This window comes from Lepisma saccharinum, chromosome 11 (genome assembly GCF_977018435.1).
Source record: "Lepisma saccharinum chromosome 11, izLepSacc3.1, whole genome shotgun sequence".
NCBI lineage: Eukaryota > Metazoa > Arthropoda > Insecta > Zygentoma > Lepismatidae > Lepisma > Lepisma saccharinum.
Genome location: NC_139239.1, coordinates 15,799,757 through 15,816,523, shown reverse-complemented (window position 1 = coordinate 15,816,523; position 16,767 = coordinate 15,799,757). Strand labels below are relative to the sequence as shown.

At 40.8% G+C, this 16,767-nt stretch overlaps 1 protein-coding gene across 1 annotated transcript in view; it reads left to right on the top strand.

Annotated features, from left to right (window-relative positions):
- The window catches only part of LOC145995381 (uncharacterized), a 419,963-nt gene that overhangs the window by 160,391 nt on the left and 242,805 nt on the right, over nucleotides 1–16,767 (top strand). The window lies entirely within an intron of this gene.

Genomic DNA, 16,767 nt, shown 5'->3' with positions numbered 1-16,767 from the left:
CAACTCGGCTGCAACTACCAGCCGTTTTGCAGTGTGTACACTGCTTAGCTCCGTCCATTAGCTTTCTCCCCTTCTCTACTGTTATGCGAGGCGTTGCTCTACACACTCCTTGGGACAAACTTGTAGAGCCTAGAACCTTTGGTGTCGAGATCGAAAGTCGACCCCTTAACGCGCTGGCTCGTAAGATACTTTCTAATTGTTCATCTTGCAACTTGCTTCGATACAAACCCTTCCTTTCTCTCCTCTTTTACAACTCTCACGGAAACGACGCTCTACATACACAGCACATACAATAATACACAGAGGATGCCACAGCACTTTCACAGCATGTAAAAGGCATGAAGGAGATAAACTTTTCGTAAAGTTTTGTTCACCGAAACTTCATTTCGATACCACGAGCCTTCAAAGAACGGCATTTTTACCCAGTACAGTCCTGCAGTCACTCCGGCAATATTCAGGGTTGCCACTGACATTAATTATTTATTCCGGTTAAGATGCAGAATGCGACAGTCCGGTATGCAAAAACTATTATTTCAGCAGAAACTCTGTCTCGGTATATGCATTTATCACCCCAACCATACACACATGCAGCCAAGTGCCTTATCATACTCAATTTGTGCACATGGTTGGATGCGTAGGATAAAAAACACCATATTTCGAAGGCTCGCATTATCGGCACGATAATATATATTCTCGACACCCTGTCTATTTCAACATTTAATGTAGTGCTAACTAAATGGCCATAATGTCCTATAAATAATGGTTCTTCAGTGCACCAAATGTTACACTTATGACGTACTTTATGCTACATCAATAGATTAAGGTGACGCTGATTTCCAATTAAACTGTTCTGTACAAGCTCTTCCGACAATTGAAATTTTAGATTTTGCAGCTCTATTTCTTTGTGCTACATCTAGATGTCGTTGTCTCTCATTGGTAAATAGACAGGTGGGCCGAGATAAGTTTGATTGTATTGACTAATTATATGTCAGGTCTGCACAGCAAATATTATCCCTTTTATACAAACAGTTCGTGAGATAACTATATGTCCACACCGGCAGTCAGACGGACATGGGCGTTCGTACACCCACTGCTTAAAAGGGGCAAAAACCGAATTTCAATGGGGAAGTTCTACCTCTTTATTTTAAAAAATTTGTTCTGCATTTCTAGGCAGATTTGGTGTAGATTTAGGTAGTGATCGACGTGAAAATCCTTATCTGCGGGATAGGTGGGTGATGCATGTATGGATCAATATGGAGACAATGCAGTTGTTGGGGAATGCCTATTCAAATTATCCTACCTTGGAGGAGGGGGGGGGTCATTTCTTATTTGTTTCTTAACTGGGGTATGGCATATCCTCACCATCTTCCCCTAACTGGTTTTAGGGTATTTATATACGTACATGTCATCTCTGACGTGAAAATAGAACTCATACTTATTTCAAGTAAAGAGAAACCAAAATATAAAAAATCACGGCTTCTTAAACTAAAACTTTCACTACACACTCGCTTGCGAAATCAATGTACTTACATTTACACTCCGTCTCTGGAATCTGTGGAGCACGCAAGGGCAGAGAAGGGGAGAAAGCGAGTGGGAGAAGCAAGGCAATGCGCGCTTCTGCAAACGGGTCGTAGCTGCAGTCGCGGTTTCTCGTCCATGCACTCAGTTCCCATCTCACGCGTTCATTGGTCGAGACCCCTCGAGTCCTACTTGCGCATAGGACTTGTTTTCTTTCGCTGGCTCCAGAGATTTCCGAGACAGAGTGTACATCACGGATATCATATAAAACACATTTGACCCAATATTAGATCACACTTATGCAGCCTTTAGACAATACGCTATCCCATAGTATTAGTAGAAGGGCCTCCCGATGGGGTAGTGGTAACGTCGTGGCTTTGTAATCAAGGGGTCCAGGATTCTATACCTGATGCAGGCACATTAACACAGTGGTTAAGATCCCACTTTAAACTGTAGGCTTAGTCCCGATTAGCCTGTCAGTGCATAAAGTGAGCTTGAGACAACAATTCAATCAACGAATCCATAGTTCAGTTGATACAAGCCCCGGCACTAACTTGTCCGGCAAGATTTTGCTCAACGTAAGACATCAGATAATTTTAACGCGCATCTGATGTTGTTGATTGCAATTTATTTCTTGAATATGCAATCTTAGAGAACACTCCTTTACACAGTCACAGGAATAACAGAAAACAACTTCAGCCCTTTCCCAATATTTGTATAGGTTGCAGTTGAGGAAGCATAAAAATCAGTTAGAAGGGACCTCTCCGTGTGCACGCCTATGCTGGAGAATGAGGGTGCCGTAAAACCAGCATTTGCATGCATAATACTGACTATGATACGGACACTTGCAGACATAAATATGAGCTTTACGCGAACGTATAATTCCACCATCCTCGGCGCGTAAAGAAATTTTGCCTCGGTCTCCAAATCACATTTACAGCCGGGTCATAACAGTAGCAATGCCACGGCGTCGAAATGGCCACTTGCTGAGTCAATTCTGCCATTTACTGCTCAGGATATGGAGCGACAATACTGCAGCAGCGGCAACTCCCGAACTAGAGGCCATCTTGGATTAGAAGCCATCTTGAATTACCCCAATTTCCTTCCATTATGGGCTCTGTGGAAACGCCTCGGCGACTGCCTAATTATGGATGGTGCAGTGGACGTTGGAGATTCGTTTTTGAGACATTAATTCTGATTTGCCCAATACGGTCTCCCAATTTTACTCTACTTTTCGCTTGTTATATGGCCGTCCCGCTCTTTTTCTTTCCTTTCGCCTTGAGGTCAGGCCGCCAGAGTTGAAGGATAATGTTTGGGAGAATTGACTGGTTGTTCTACCCTGCCTCTTTTCTGTTGACCACTCAGGAGCCGAAATGGTCTTTCAGATTTCCTATTGAGTGTCGAAGTCCCCTTGTGGTTGGAAGAACAGAAAGGGGTAGCCTTGTTATCTTCAAGGCCACATCTTTTTAGTACAACGTTTAAAGATTAAGTCCACTTTATGTACAGATAGCCTATAGCTCTTGTCTACTCTTACGGCGGGCGCTCTACATGCTGGTAAGGGAAGTGGAGAGCGGGGAATATACAGCAGACCAACCAGACAACAGCTGTGGCGCCGAGAATTACGAAGTCACGGGAGGATGTGCTGCGTGCACCTCATTCTGCAGGTTGCTGCGTTTCTTCCTCGCTTCCCACTTCCTTTGCCAGCATATAGAGCGCCCGACGTAACAGTAGACAAGAGCTATAATAGGGGATGCGCGAAGCAGGAAGCCTTCAGGTTCAGTCTGTTGGCGTAAAGCTCCAAGTACACGGGACACCCTTGCCCTCCACAAGTGCGCACGAGGTGCCCAAGACTGATATAAACCATACATCTTTATGGACATACAGGAAAAACCCACTGACGCCCACTGAGACGCGGAGACACGCGGCAACATAAAGCAACAGAACTTCTGTTGTCTGCTTGTATTGAAATCAAATTATGTAACGCCCACTACAGGGAAACGTGCGGAACCGAAGCGGCAATTTCCGTGCCAGAAATCTGCAAGTTGTCTTCAAGGTTTCTCCGCGTCTCAGTGGGCGCTAAGCTTAAGGGAAAAGGCACTGATGTACTTCGAGGATACAAGAACGTTGAGAGTTGATGTTGCAAAGGGGCACTACACAAACAAAGACAATATTAGCTGATTACCCTGGCTGTGGTTGGAGGCTTGAAAGGCTTGTTAAGCTGCAATGAAACTATTGTTAAAGCGTAATGACGGGAGGAAAGGTTGATACTTATTAAAAGATCGCCCCCTTTTATCCTGTAATATGTTTTCATTAACAACACAAGGAAGATAAGTTCGCTGCGATATTAAAGGGTGCAGTTTGGAACTTCCTGCGAAGCCTTTACATCCATGTAATTAGCTCGGTACTTCACAACCTCAGTTGCTGGAGCTGTCCAAGTCAATATAGTAGGCGAGAGCAGGACGAGAGAGAGAGAGTAATTTTCGGAAACTTTCCCTGCGCCCCCCGAGAACAGAACCAGCCACCCCGAACCCAGGGCGGCAATTGCGGAAGAATTGTTAGCAAGTTCAGCGGACTGAGAGAGGACGGGGGGCGCGAGGGTTAATTGTCACATCCAAAAGCTTTGCAACTCCCCCCCTCTCTGTCTACAACCGCTGCTGCCGGGAAGGTTCCGTAGCAGAACTGCTGACTAGGATGTAAATCAGATCTCAAAGATTTCGCAGCCCTTGTTTTGCATCCAGCATCAGCGCGACGGAGGCAGGAACTTCGCGACAAGTGTTAAGAGCAAGTCTCCCCCTCCTTCCCGAGGGATGCTGCGCGCGGAAATCTTATCCCTCGCCAAGTCGTGAAGGGTTTTTAAGACGCCGCGTGCCTTCCGCCTCGCTGCGTCTTCCCTGGCGCACTCTCGCTGCACGAGGAGTTTGGTAGACAACCGCGATTTATGTCAAAGGGCATTTTCCCAAAGGTGACGTGCAGAGCCGCCGGTTCAAGCTAGGAGGGGAAACCCCGCCTAAGCCACAACGTCGACTCCGCAATTTATTTCGCACTGCTCCAGAATGGATGCTGTATTTTTGAGGGGGAGAAGCAAAGATGCAGGATTGGTGAATTCGTACCTTTCGGGTTTGGCAAAACGTCGTCTGTTACCCAATCGGAGAAGTTGTACGAGGTGAAATCAGTGAATAGATCCCAAATTGCTCTAAAACATGAAAAATCTAATTACATTTACATATGCTCTTATTTGAGAACTTAATGTCAATCAGTCATTGAATCTGTCGGTTTTGTCTATGTAGAGTTTGTCTTTTGACTTTGCCTCTGTAAGTACATTGTCATTTGTTTGTTCTTTTCTTCTTGTCGGTTTTTCAGGTGTCGGTTTGTCATACCCTACAACTGTCGTAGGGATTTAGGTGTGGACTGGCGGTCTACTTTTGAATTGTGACCCGGAGATAGTCCGGAGGGTCAAATTTTTGAAATTTCCTTTTTGGCATTTTGTGCACGTGACTTGTGGGTTGATCTTGGCCAATAGGGTGTATAGTTGGGTTGAAGTGGTGCTGCAGCATCGCCCAAACGTTTGTTCTCGTACGTTGCATGAAATCGTACAGTCTCTCTATGTCCGTATCTTCATGGAGTTGTACATTGCTAGCGTACCTGTCAACTCCAGATATAACTCGGAGTGCCCGGTTTTGTACACTTTGCAGTCTTCTCAGTATGCTAGGAGCTGCATGACCCCATACCACGCAAGCATAGGTTAGCGTGGAACTGATGATGATTTTGTACATGGTCACCCTCGTTTGCAGGGGCAGCACTTTGCTTTCGAAAAGGCTGAAAAGTTTTCAGATGCACTGCGAACCTTGTTCTTAGATATTTATACTTTTATCTCGTTGCTTGACCAGTGTCTATACACTGTCCTGGGACTCTCTGTAGCGAGCGAATGAAAGCAAGTCTCTGCGCAAGTAGTGACTTGAGAGTGCCTTTGTAGCAGCGTGTACTGCTTCACTCCTCCCACTAGCTTTCTCCCCTTATGCGCGGCCTTGCTCTACAGATTCCTGGGATGGAGTATAGATACCCGTGAAGTAAAGGCCTCTTTTCTGCTGTCTGAGCTAACCTCTTCGTCTTGGCACACACCGTGAACAATGTTTCGGAAATTTGATTTAATTTTTGTTATTTAGCGTCGCTCATCTGCCACTTTTGGTTAATCGCAACGATGAGAATGAGTTGTGATATGATTAAATTGTTGAAAGAATACTCACAAAGAACGCCATGCCCAGATCGGGATTCGATCTCGGGACCCCTGTGCTAACTACTACTCCTATTCTGAAATTCCAACTACCATGCATTATTTAGTAGCTTGAATTATGTGGACACCCTACTCCAGTTGTTACACTGTCTATTGTTACCCGCCCGTCAGCTCGAATCGCCACCTCCATGCGCATTTACTAACTCTGTCATTCCTAAACTCGAAGATATATTCCCGGAGCAACATAAATTTTCCATCTTTCCCCATTGTAGGCAACATCAATCCCCATCCTTATCAATTTACTTCAGGTTCGTTTTGGTATTGTCATTCTATCTTCCCCTTCCTACAGGTCTCTTACCATCAAGTTTGCCTACAAGAATCCTGTTAACCTTTATACTTTCCCCCATGCGTTCTACATGGGGCCTTCTCAACGAGGTATTCATGATTTATACATATAACAAAGGGCATAAGTTTACCGATTTTCTCTAGTTCGAACCCTGGGCTGGACATGGACGTTATTCGTGTTTCTTAATCAATTTAATCATATAATATCCCATTCTCATCTTCGATGCTATCCAAAAGTGGCAGAAAAGTGAAGTAAAACAAACAAGTCAATAGTCCTACTCAATCACAACAGCAGTTGCCATTTTCGATGTTGAGCTGGGCATGTAGTACAATTCTCTTTTTATACAGGTATATGAAAACGGAAGGCACAGTATTGTATAAGCAGTAACTATGCTCATGACAAAAGTGGCTGCTCTCATACTACAATATCTTCTAATATTTCCATGCTATGTTGCTAAATTTTACAGTTTCTTTACTTGCTCACATGAATTAATCTTAATAGATAAATCTTTTGTGATTTAAGTATTTCCTGCAAGAAGAATATCTAGACTTGTCATTAGATAACTTAATAATAAATCTTTTCCTGCCGATCTTCAAGTAGAGTTGTACCTGCTGCCATCTGTTGACAACTTAATCTATTATTATCAACCATGAAGATCGTGACTTGTTTACTGATATTTCCTCACACACAATCAGTACACGTCTCACAAGGATCCTGAAGTTTCTTTCTCAACGCCAGTTTATTGATAGAAATGCTGATCATACCAGTTTCTTTTTACTGCTCTTTGCACAGTATTGTACCACCGTTAGCCATACGTACATGTGTCCAATACGAAAACCGTATCTGTCTTTCATCGGTGGAAAACGAGTTGTCCAATCAAACCTCAATTCTTCGTCCACCGAAAGATGGGGATACGGTTGCGTTCTCGTTCCTCACTGGAAAAAGTGCCTCTGTGTTCAGTAGAGATAATTTCTTGGCCTTGCAATTTATACGGCTCCCAGAAGTCCAAAAATGTTGCGTTACACAACACGCTTTCATCCTCAATTCCAGCAATTTCTGTGTTATCTTCTTGTCTCGCTCTGTGTGTATTCAAACTCATGTTTCTGAATACATACGTGCTTACGTGTTCATAATTCTCGCATCCTCTGTGATTTATATAGTTCTTCGCTTGCTTCGCTTGATGAAAGCTAGAAGCTGCGATGAATAGAACAAATCCTTTGAGGAGAGAATGTGTACAGAAGCAGTCGAGGGATACCCGCAATAAAAGGAAAAGCTACTCACCTCTTGGCTTTCATTTTAATTTTCTCAGTACTGAAAAGGAGGACATGAGTTCAACACCAGAACACAATACAGCACACAGTGATTCAGGATGCTGCATCTGGACCATTCATACATGTGCAGATTAATGTTGACGGTGGGAATGTTTTCACTGCAATGCGTACCGCAATCTCTCTTCAAAGACTCATGCGGTATAATGTGTCTTGTGCGAGGCCCATCTGGTGACAGAATGGTTTTGCTTGCATTGCCAGCGGTTGTTGTATTCTTGCTTTGGGAGCTTTGGTAATGCGTCTTACGGTTTCTACATTTTTTCCATGCACTCAATCTCATACAGAACAGAAGCGGTGCTTTATTTTCGCATCACTTTATGCAACTTTAGGATCATCGAGACAATGTGAAAGAATGAATGAATGTGATTTTAAATTGACGAATGGCGAGTTAGAAATATACATGAACTGAGTGCAATACTTCCAGGCATCAGAGATCTGTTAGCTTGCGTGAATGCAGTTTTGAGAGTGTAGCTACTTACACGAAACAGTACTTAGTTAAAGTATTACTTAACAAGAAATTTCCCCTCTATATTGGTATTGTGTACTTCCCCCCCAAATCAACTAAGGCATTATATGACAAATTTTACGACTTTGTTGAAACCCATACTAAACCAGGAGATAAAATACTATTCTGTGGTGACTTTAATTTACCTGAAATTACAAGTGTGGATGCTGATTTATTAAGTCTTACGCCAGTGTGTCAAGATCTACAACTTTTTTTGTCTTACCATGCTCTCAGAAACGTAAACAATATTCAAAATGTAAACAATAGGTTACTTGGCCTTACATTAACGAATGTTGGTATTGTAGATGTAAGCAGAGAGTTGCACCCTCTCCTGCCGGAGGATACACATCACCCCTCAATAATAACTGAGATCCAATGCCTTTCCGTAAAATTAAATAAAAAGTCAAAACAAAACATTTCCACATACAACTTTAAGAAAACCGACTATTCAAAACTCTTCAGTTTAGCTTCAGAAACGGATTTGACACCAGTAAATAGCGCTGTTAACGTAAATGAAGCTGCCGATATTTTCTACAGATTAATTTATAGCATATTTGATCAATGCATTCCCCTTAAAAAACTACAGAACTCAACTTATCCTTGCTGCTTTACGTCTGCTATAGTGAAAAGAATTAAAGTTAAAGCTTACCATTGGTTGAAATGGAAGCAAAGTATTACAAACAAAGAATATCTTCGGGAAAAATTTGTTCAGCTCCGCGCACAGGTTAAGAAAGACATAACTGTAGCTTACACTAATTACATAAAACAGTCTGAAGACCAGATGAGTGTGGACTCTTCTCGATTCTGGTCCTATATCAAAAGTAAAAAGTCCCATCAAAACTGCGAAGCTATTAAAGTCGGCGCAGACTTATTGACAGACGAAAATGACATCGCGGATGCCTTTACAACTTACTTTCATTCTGTGACGCAGCCGAAAGAGCTAAATATGACGTAAATAATCTGAAAATAGAAATTGCTAACGAACAACTTGATATTTTCACTTTGCGCAACATCCGCGGAAGAGAAGTAGAAGCTGCCATCAAGAATTTGAAATCCAAATCAACGACCGGCCCTGACAACATACCACCATATATAGTAAAAGGATGTTGCGATATTTTAAAATATTCCTTGCTGCAAATTTTTAACCTTTCCCTTGATACCAATACTTTTCCTTCAAAATGGAAAACATCGTCGGTCTGTCCTATCCCCAAGTCTCACCAAAGATCAAGCTTACAAAATTATAGACAGGTAGCAATCCTCTAGTCTTGCTAAAGTATTTGAACAAATCATTTACAAGAGGATGTTAGCACACGTCAATTTGATTATCTCTCCTTATCAGAATGGATTTACTCCAAAGAGGTCTACCGTAACAAACTTAGCTAACTTTACCCATTACGCATTGCAATGTACTAGATAACACAGGACAAGTGGATGCAATATACACTGATTTTACTAAGGCATTTGACAAAATTGATTATGATATATTATTAGTCACTTGGGGGAATACGCACAACTTTTCTTTGGCGGTTTATAGCTTCGCTAAATGAAAGAGTGTCGCAATGAAAAGGATGTCAAATGAAAGCTACATGTTTTGTTATTGTTACCCATAGGTTTTATTACTGAAAGTCTTATAGCAAAAGAACCATAGAAAAATAAACAGATGAACGTCAATTTGGGCAAATCACCCCGTGTTCAGGGTAAAATGCCCACCCAGTAGGGATAAAATGCCCAATACAAGAAACAATTGTTGTAATACTTGACATGACATATTTAAAGGAAAATAATACACAGCATTAACTGGAAGATTATTAACGTTTGTTTCGTAAACAGAATCATTTGTACAGATAAGCATGGAGTTTCTAAAAATATTTATTTTGAATTTACCATAGCCTCTTTTACTGTTTACATTTGTGAGAAATTGCATTGCCCTTTGTACACATGGAAGTGAATTTGATACATATTTCAAGCATTCACATACTACAACGAATACACTGGATCCAGTCACAGTGTGGTCGTTTCTTCTCATAATAATGCCCATGGGCATATTGTACTTAATTTCTGTGGGCATATCACCCCACAGCTACAAGCAGAAAATTGAATCACTGGGTTGGCAACTCTGAGCACCATGCGGCAGTTTCACTCTGCAGATATGTTTCCCTGACTCTTGATCTTTACACCAAATATAATTCAGTTTCTTTCTCTCTTGGGAATATTATTGCACTGTTAATACAGCAACGTCCAAAAAATTATTACCTCAACATTTTCTTCTTACCTCATGAAATTAACCCTGAATGGCTTCAGATTCTTCTCACAAGCTCCAAACCTGCTGCCTCGTCTCACCAGGGAGGGCGCTTTCAAACAAGAGTCGCAGAATTGTCATAACATTAACGTTGCGCGAGATACGACGGGGTGGGCATTTAACACTGATGGGCATATTCCCCCGAGTGACTCTACAGAAAATTGCGGTAACAGTTTCACACATCGGAGACACATTTCTTCAATTTTACACAAGAAACTACTTACGGAAATGAGTTTCTCCAAGGTTTACAACGTTCATCGAGGTATTTTCTTTCATCGTGGAATATATTTGACTGGGAAATCATGTATTTTTCAAGAGAAAATTGCCATTGCTTTCATTTACTTGCCCTACGACAACCGGATACTGCGTACGTTTGATGACGTAAGCCCCTGTCAGTGTTTCAACCCCCCTTTTTTTTTTACTATGCTTGCCTAACGTAACCAAACCTAACCTAACCTTATCGGAAATGGTTCGTGGGGCTATCCGTGAATGGTTCGTGGGGCTATCGGTCAGCTACCGTGCATAATGGTTCGTGGGGCTATCAGTGAATGGTTCGTGGGGCTATCCGTGATTGGTTTTTGGGGCTATCCGTGTATGGTTCGTGGGGCTATCCGTCAGCTACCCGTGCATAATGTATTATTTCCACCGGTGACGAACACGATAGTAGGTATTTTTCGTTGAAGAAGGTTGAAACACTGCATACCCATAACGTGAGTCAAGATGTGCCCGCCATATTGTGTGTTCCGGAAGCGAAGAAAGGAATAAAAAAAACACTCAGAATGTGAAACATTGCGTTTGTTTTCGTGTAAAAAGCATAGTGGCACCTTCAACTATGTTCCGCAATGCACAATTGGTAAGTACGAACCATGCGAAACACAAAATATGCGATTTTAATGTGTCTCCGATCTATGAAACTGGTACCAAAATTGCTTCATTCAGTATTTCACTTAATACTTAAAATTTATTTGCTTCATATTTAGCCGATCGAACGCAAACTGTAATATACAGGAAAATCAAAAGTCGCCGCTTCACACCATATTCTGTTGTTCCCCAAGGGTCCAATCTTGGACCGCTTTTGTTTTTATTACTTATCAACGACTTACCCAATTGCATACAAAATTCTCAAAAGTTGCTTTTCGCCGACGATCTTAAGCTTTTCCACAAAATAACTACCTCTGAAGACTGTTTGAAACTAGAGGAAGATGTAGACACAGTGATCTCTTGGTGTAAAAGTAACAAGTTGGATCTTAACCCAACAAAATGCAGCGTAGTCACTTACACAAAACGCAAAGCATCTTGTGTGTTTCCATACCGTATTAAAAATGTACAAATCACGCGCAAAATTGAAATGAAATACCTCGGAGTGACCTTCGACACCAAGCTCAAATTTAATAAGCATATTGAAACTGTTACTAACGACGCTTTCAGAAACTTAGGCTTTATAATCCGGTCAAACCACGACATCACGAAAATAGAACCAGTGAAAGTACTTTACTATTCCCTCGTACCGTCAAAACTAGAATATGCGTCAGTAATCTGGAATCCCACTCAAATAGACTTAATTCATAAACTAGAACGTATTCAGTCAAAGTTTCTTAGATATCTCAAATTCAAAGCCTGTGGAGAATATCCAGCATTCGATTCATACGATAATCTAGTCTCAGAGACCAATTTCAACAAACTAGCACTCCGACGACAAGTAAATGACCTGCTCTTTGTGTATAAAGTAATTAACGGTATAATAGTCGATTCCAACTTATTATCAGCCGTATCATTTAATGTTCCCATTCCCAAAACTCGTCCCAAGCACAAAATCTTCCATTGCCAGAGAGCGAAAACGTCAATTCTTTCTACCTCTCCGGTGTGGAGAGCGTGCAACTCTTTCAACACAATTGCATGTGTAAATAACACAATTGATATTTTTGCAATGAGTTTACGCAATATTAAAAATACTATTACTGGAACACTGAATCTATTGTAGTAATATTATGTAATTAGAGCACTATAATTGGGCTCGCCTGTTGATCTTTATCAATAAATACATAAATAAACAGAAGTTGTTTTTTTAGTGTCTTATCAATAGTGTAACTAGGTTACGAAAAAGTACTTGAAACAATCATGTGTAGAGTTCAACAACATGAGATTGACAGACAGAAATGAAGTTTTTCTGACGTAAGTAAAGCAAATATTTGCATGCAGGTCATTTTAATATTTTCAGAATAAGACAATTAAAATTGTATATTCTATCCATCTACAGAGCATGGGCTATTTTAAAATGTTAGAAAATATTAAAAATTTTGTTTAAATGTAGCACATACGAACAACAACATGAAAATGTGTGCATTTTTGTGGAATGCAGCGAGAGTAGGGGAGCGCACATAGCAAGTGAAAACGCGCTCGCGCGGTCAAACTTTACTCGATACAGGGCAAACGATATTAGCAAGCTTGTCATTATTGGTATCAAATGAAGGTAATTTTATACTCTACAACTTTTGTTCAGATAATTTTCCAATATTATCATTAGTAACGAAAATACAGTGCCAAAAAGAAAAAAAAGTAAATGTACAAATTTACATTTCTTACATTTTGTTTTAAAATTACTCAAAAACCAATGGGAATATTTAAAACATGAAGAGGACCAAATTTATAGAGAGTGATATTGGCACTGAAACTGCAAAAAGAACGTCCCGACATGTCCAGTAGTTTCAGAGATATGGACGTTTTCCTAAAATACTGCATATTGAATGTTCAGGGGTACGTATGTGGGGAAGCTACGGGGCGAGGTGCGGGGACTTTTGGGAAAACTCATCTCTTATGATGGTCCAACATACACCAAAACTCAGCTTTCCCCTAATTATTTCCGACAAAAATCCTTCGTTTACTGGACTACAGGTCACACCTTGCACTCCAGGTTGGGGTGCAGAATATCACACGCAGATTCAATATAAATTAAATAACTCAATTGTGTTCGTAAGTCCATTGTCTGGATGACGTGACGTCTTGATGTGAAAGCAATGTAGGGCCGGTATGCCCAAAATTACCTTACACAGGATATCATTGATTCGGTTCATTTTGCTTCGCTTTTCTGCCACCTTTGCGTAGTCGCGAAGATGAGGATGAGTGATGGATGATATGATGCAATTGATCAAGAGACACACACATGAAACACCTATGTTAAGGCCGGGCTTCAAACCCGGGCTTCTGGCGTCTTAGCGCGATGTGTTAACCACTTGGCGTAAAAAAATCTAAAAGCACACGTTGTCCAGTTGTAACCTTCACATGATTCTCTACCAGATTGGAGGAGGGGGAAGTAGAAAGTGGAAACTTTGAATATTGGGATAAAGATACAATATTTATCAGAACAGAACGTTATGCGACAAAGCCAAGCGAATTCCGTCCGGAATCCAGACCTTTAGTCGTGAACGATTAGAACAGAAAATAAAACAAAGTGAAGAGTATTTGCTGTTCACATAGCGCAAAATATGTTTTACCTATGGTCGGTCTGCAGTATTACATCTATAAATAGTATCATTCGGAAATTCCTCACGGACCTTTTATTCGGAAGAAGTTCTGTAAGGCATCCGAGGAATCCAAGCAACTTTTTCTCTCTCTCTCGACTTGGCACGAAGTTTAAATAACAGCAAGATTCAAAAGGAACCAACTTTTGAATAGGAAAATGTAGTATCGTTCCTTCCCTCTGGATGAATCCTGAGGTCATAGATTTCGAGCACGAAAGGGCGCGAGAAAGACGAGAGAAGATTCCTGGAAGCAGGCCCAAGCCTACGGCTGTGATTGGAGACCATACATTAACGTCCACGTCAGATCTTCTGAAGAAATTTCCTCGCGCAGAATCAACGATGCCGCTGGGAATATTTTGAAAGAAATTTCTGCACTGTCGTTCGTTCGTTACGAAGGATTTAAAACTTGGAAATATACCCTGCTATCCTCTTAACGGCATGATCATTAGGATGTGGCGAAAATAAAAACTTTTGCAAGCCTCAAAGTTGCCTTTGGACCTCAGATGTATGCGAAATTCCAACCCCGATACGTCACCTTCAAGGCCCACCACAAGCACTTTTTGTATGATCGTAAGCAAACCCAGAATGGACCATCGGTGTTTATCTTTGAATGGTATTTCGTGACATCCCATTGTCTCATTCCACTCCATTTCTCTTTAGTGAATATCAAATTGCGTCTGATTGGAGTACACAGAATTGTAAAAAAACTGTACCGTGATATTACTTTTCTATAACATTGTATCAAAGCATTGTATACAGCCACAGACAGTTCTTGGTTGTAACGGCTACCATTGATTTGATTTAGTTTATTTTACTTTGCATTTCTGCAAATTTTTCACTAATCTTGAAGATGAGGAGGAGTGATATGAAATTGATGAAGGGACACTCACAAAGAACACTCATGCCCAGACCGGGATTCGAACCCGGGACCACTGGATCGTAGCGCACTATGCTAACCACTTCGCCAACAGACTTTCAACAGAATCGTTACAACCCAGAAATTTCACTGATTGTATCATTGTGTTAAATTTTGTGTACAAAATATGCACTTAATGAAGGTTTTTGTATTACGAAGCCCGTTAAGGTGTTAGAGTTTTGGGTATGAGCAAAATGGTTGAAATATGGCAGGTTTTGAAATGTGACAACTTTTCGAAGCACGTCACTTTTTCAAATATGGCAGCTTTTCAAAATATGAAATCTTTGATATATGACACATTTGGTGTTGTAAATTTTAGTTTCACGTCTTTCTGCACATGAAAAGTTCTCTTTTTGAGACAATCTTGTATAACCTACACCCTCTGAGAATGTCCACATTTGTATTACAGGAGAAGGACACATTATTTAATCTTATGATGATATTAATAACTCATATCAAGAAAGTTTGCATTCGTAGCTATACCTTATGAAACACCAAGCAATTACCTGTGGGTTTCACTCTTCAAACGTCAATGTATAAGCAAGACCGCCCTTTGATTATGACGTCATAAAATGATATACAACCAAACCTGATGCATAAAGTATACAGGATTGTTTTAACAACTCGGTAGGCAGACATGCATCCATGCACTATAACCGCGTTTACGTTCCTTCTGAGGGACAAATGATGAAGGCTATATACAAATCAATTTTAAAAATCCATATTTAAACTTGTCATTGTTTCCTGAAGTGACTAACGAGGATAGCCGTCAAACAGTATATTTTTAATTACTTCAATGTGATCAATTTATTTGTCTCACCAGAAATATTATTATTCATTTTGACGAAGCCAGAATATTCGAAATAACTTCTTTTTGTAACCCCCAACCGTGGCTTGACAGCCTTTGAAGGACCGACTGCCAGTGTCCCTCCCACGATCCTACCTAGAGGTGAGGAATCCCAAAAATTCATAATGAACCATTCTATTCTGAACAATCTCTCTGTTCTTCAACCGGTAATGGGGTGACGTGGAGTCAGCAGGTCGAACCCCCAGCCGTTATAGGAGATTTCCGAGACCTGGTTACGCTACTCACTCGTATCTCCCCAATTTCCTCACGATGGTGGGTTGCAACCGGTCCTATACACAGGCCAAAAACCCAGAGAATGAACCCAGGCGGACTCGCTTCTTTTTTAAATTAGTTCTTAATTATTTTATCCTGTTCTTGCTGATTATCTCGTGGCATACATTGTTGGAAGTTGCCGCAGAATTTTCAATATTCTACCGTTAAAATTTAACAGTCTGCATGTTAATTCCGAAAAGAGGTATGCAAACGTTTTTCTTTCTCGTGCGCTCAGGCCCATTTGTCCTCTCCATTCTGTCCTGCTATTAGAATAAGAAGTAAAGATGGCGCTGGTAACAGCTGGGATGTTAAACACAGAAATATACTTGTGCTTTGAAAGATTCAAGAAAAAATCAGATTTAAGTTTGAATACTTCTTGTGTAAAGAGGCATGATTACAAACTGCAGTTGTGTGCACAACTAATATACGGTAAAATCTGAATAATTACGGTTGGTCATGGTCATTTTTTTATGGTAGCTTTATGGTAAGGGAAATAAAATAGATCATCATAGATCGATCAACGCAGATGAAAATCTCCAAGCGACAGTGGCAGGAGTACAAGAATACAGAAATACTACCAACACGTCAATAGTTCACTCGTCACAGAAGAAATAGAAGCCAGGCCTGATAAAGGCGACACTTCACAAAACAAATAGTCAAATAAAGATGATGATCATCATAGATCTATTCTCTCGAGTAATCTTTTCACAGGTTAAAATGAGAACGAGCCAAATGTGGCCAACTGTACGAAAATCATATTAGTAATTAACACGGCCAACAAATGACACTACATCAATGTACCCAGTTCTCTTCTGGTGCACTGGAGAAAACGAACTGTCCCGGGCTGCCAGCAGCCATTTTATGTAAGTTATTGTGTCAGTGATCCACATTAGTTGTTATTTTCAGGTGAGTAAGAAATGTGTGTGTGTCTACGTCCTTGAAATTAACGAATGTTCATATATTATACATATTTTGAAATCTCATTT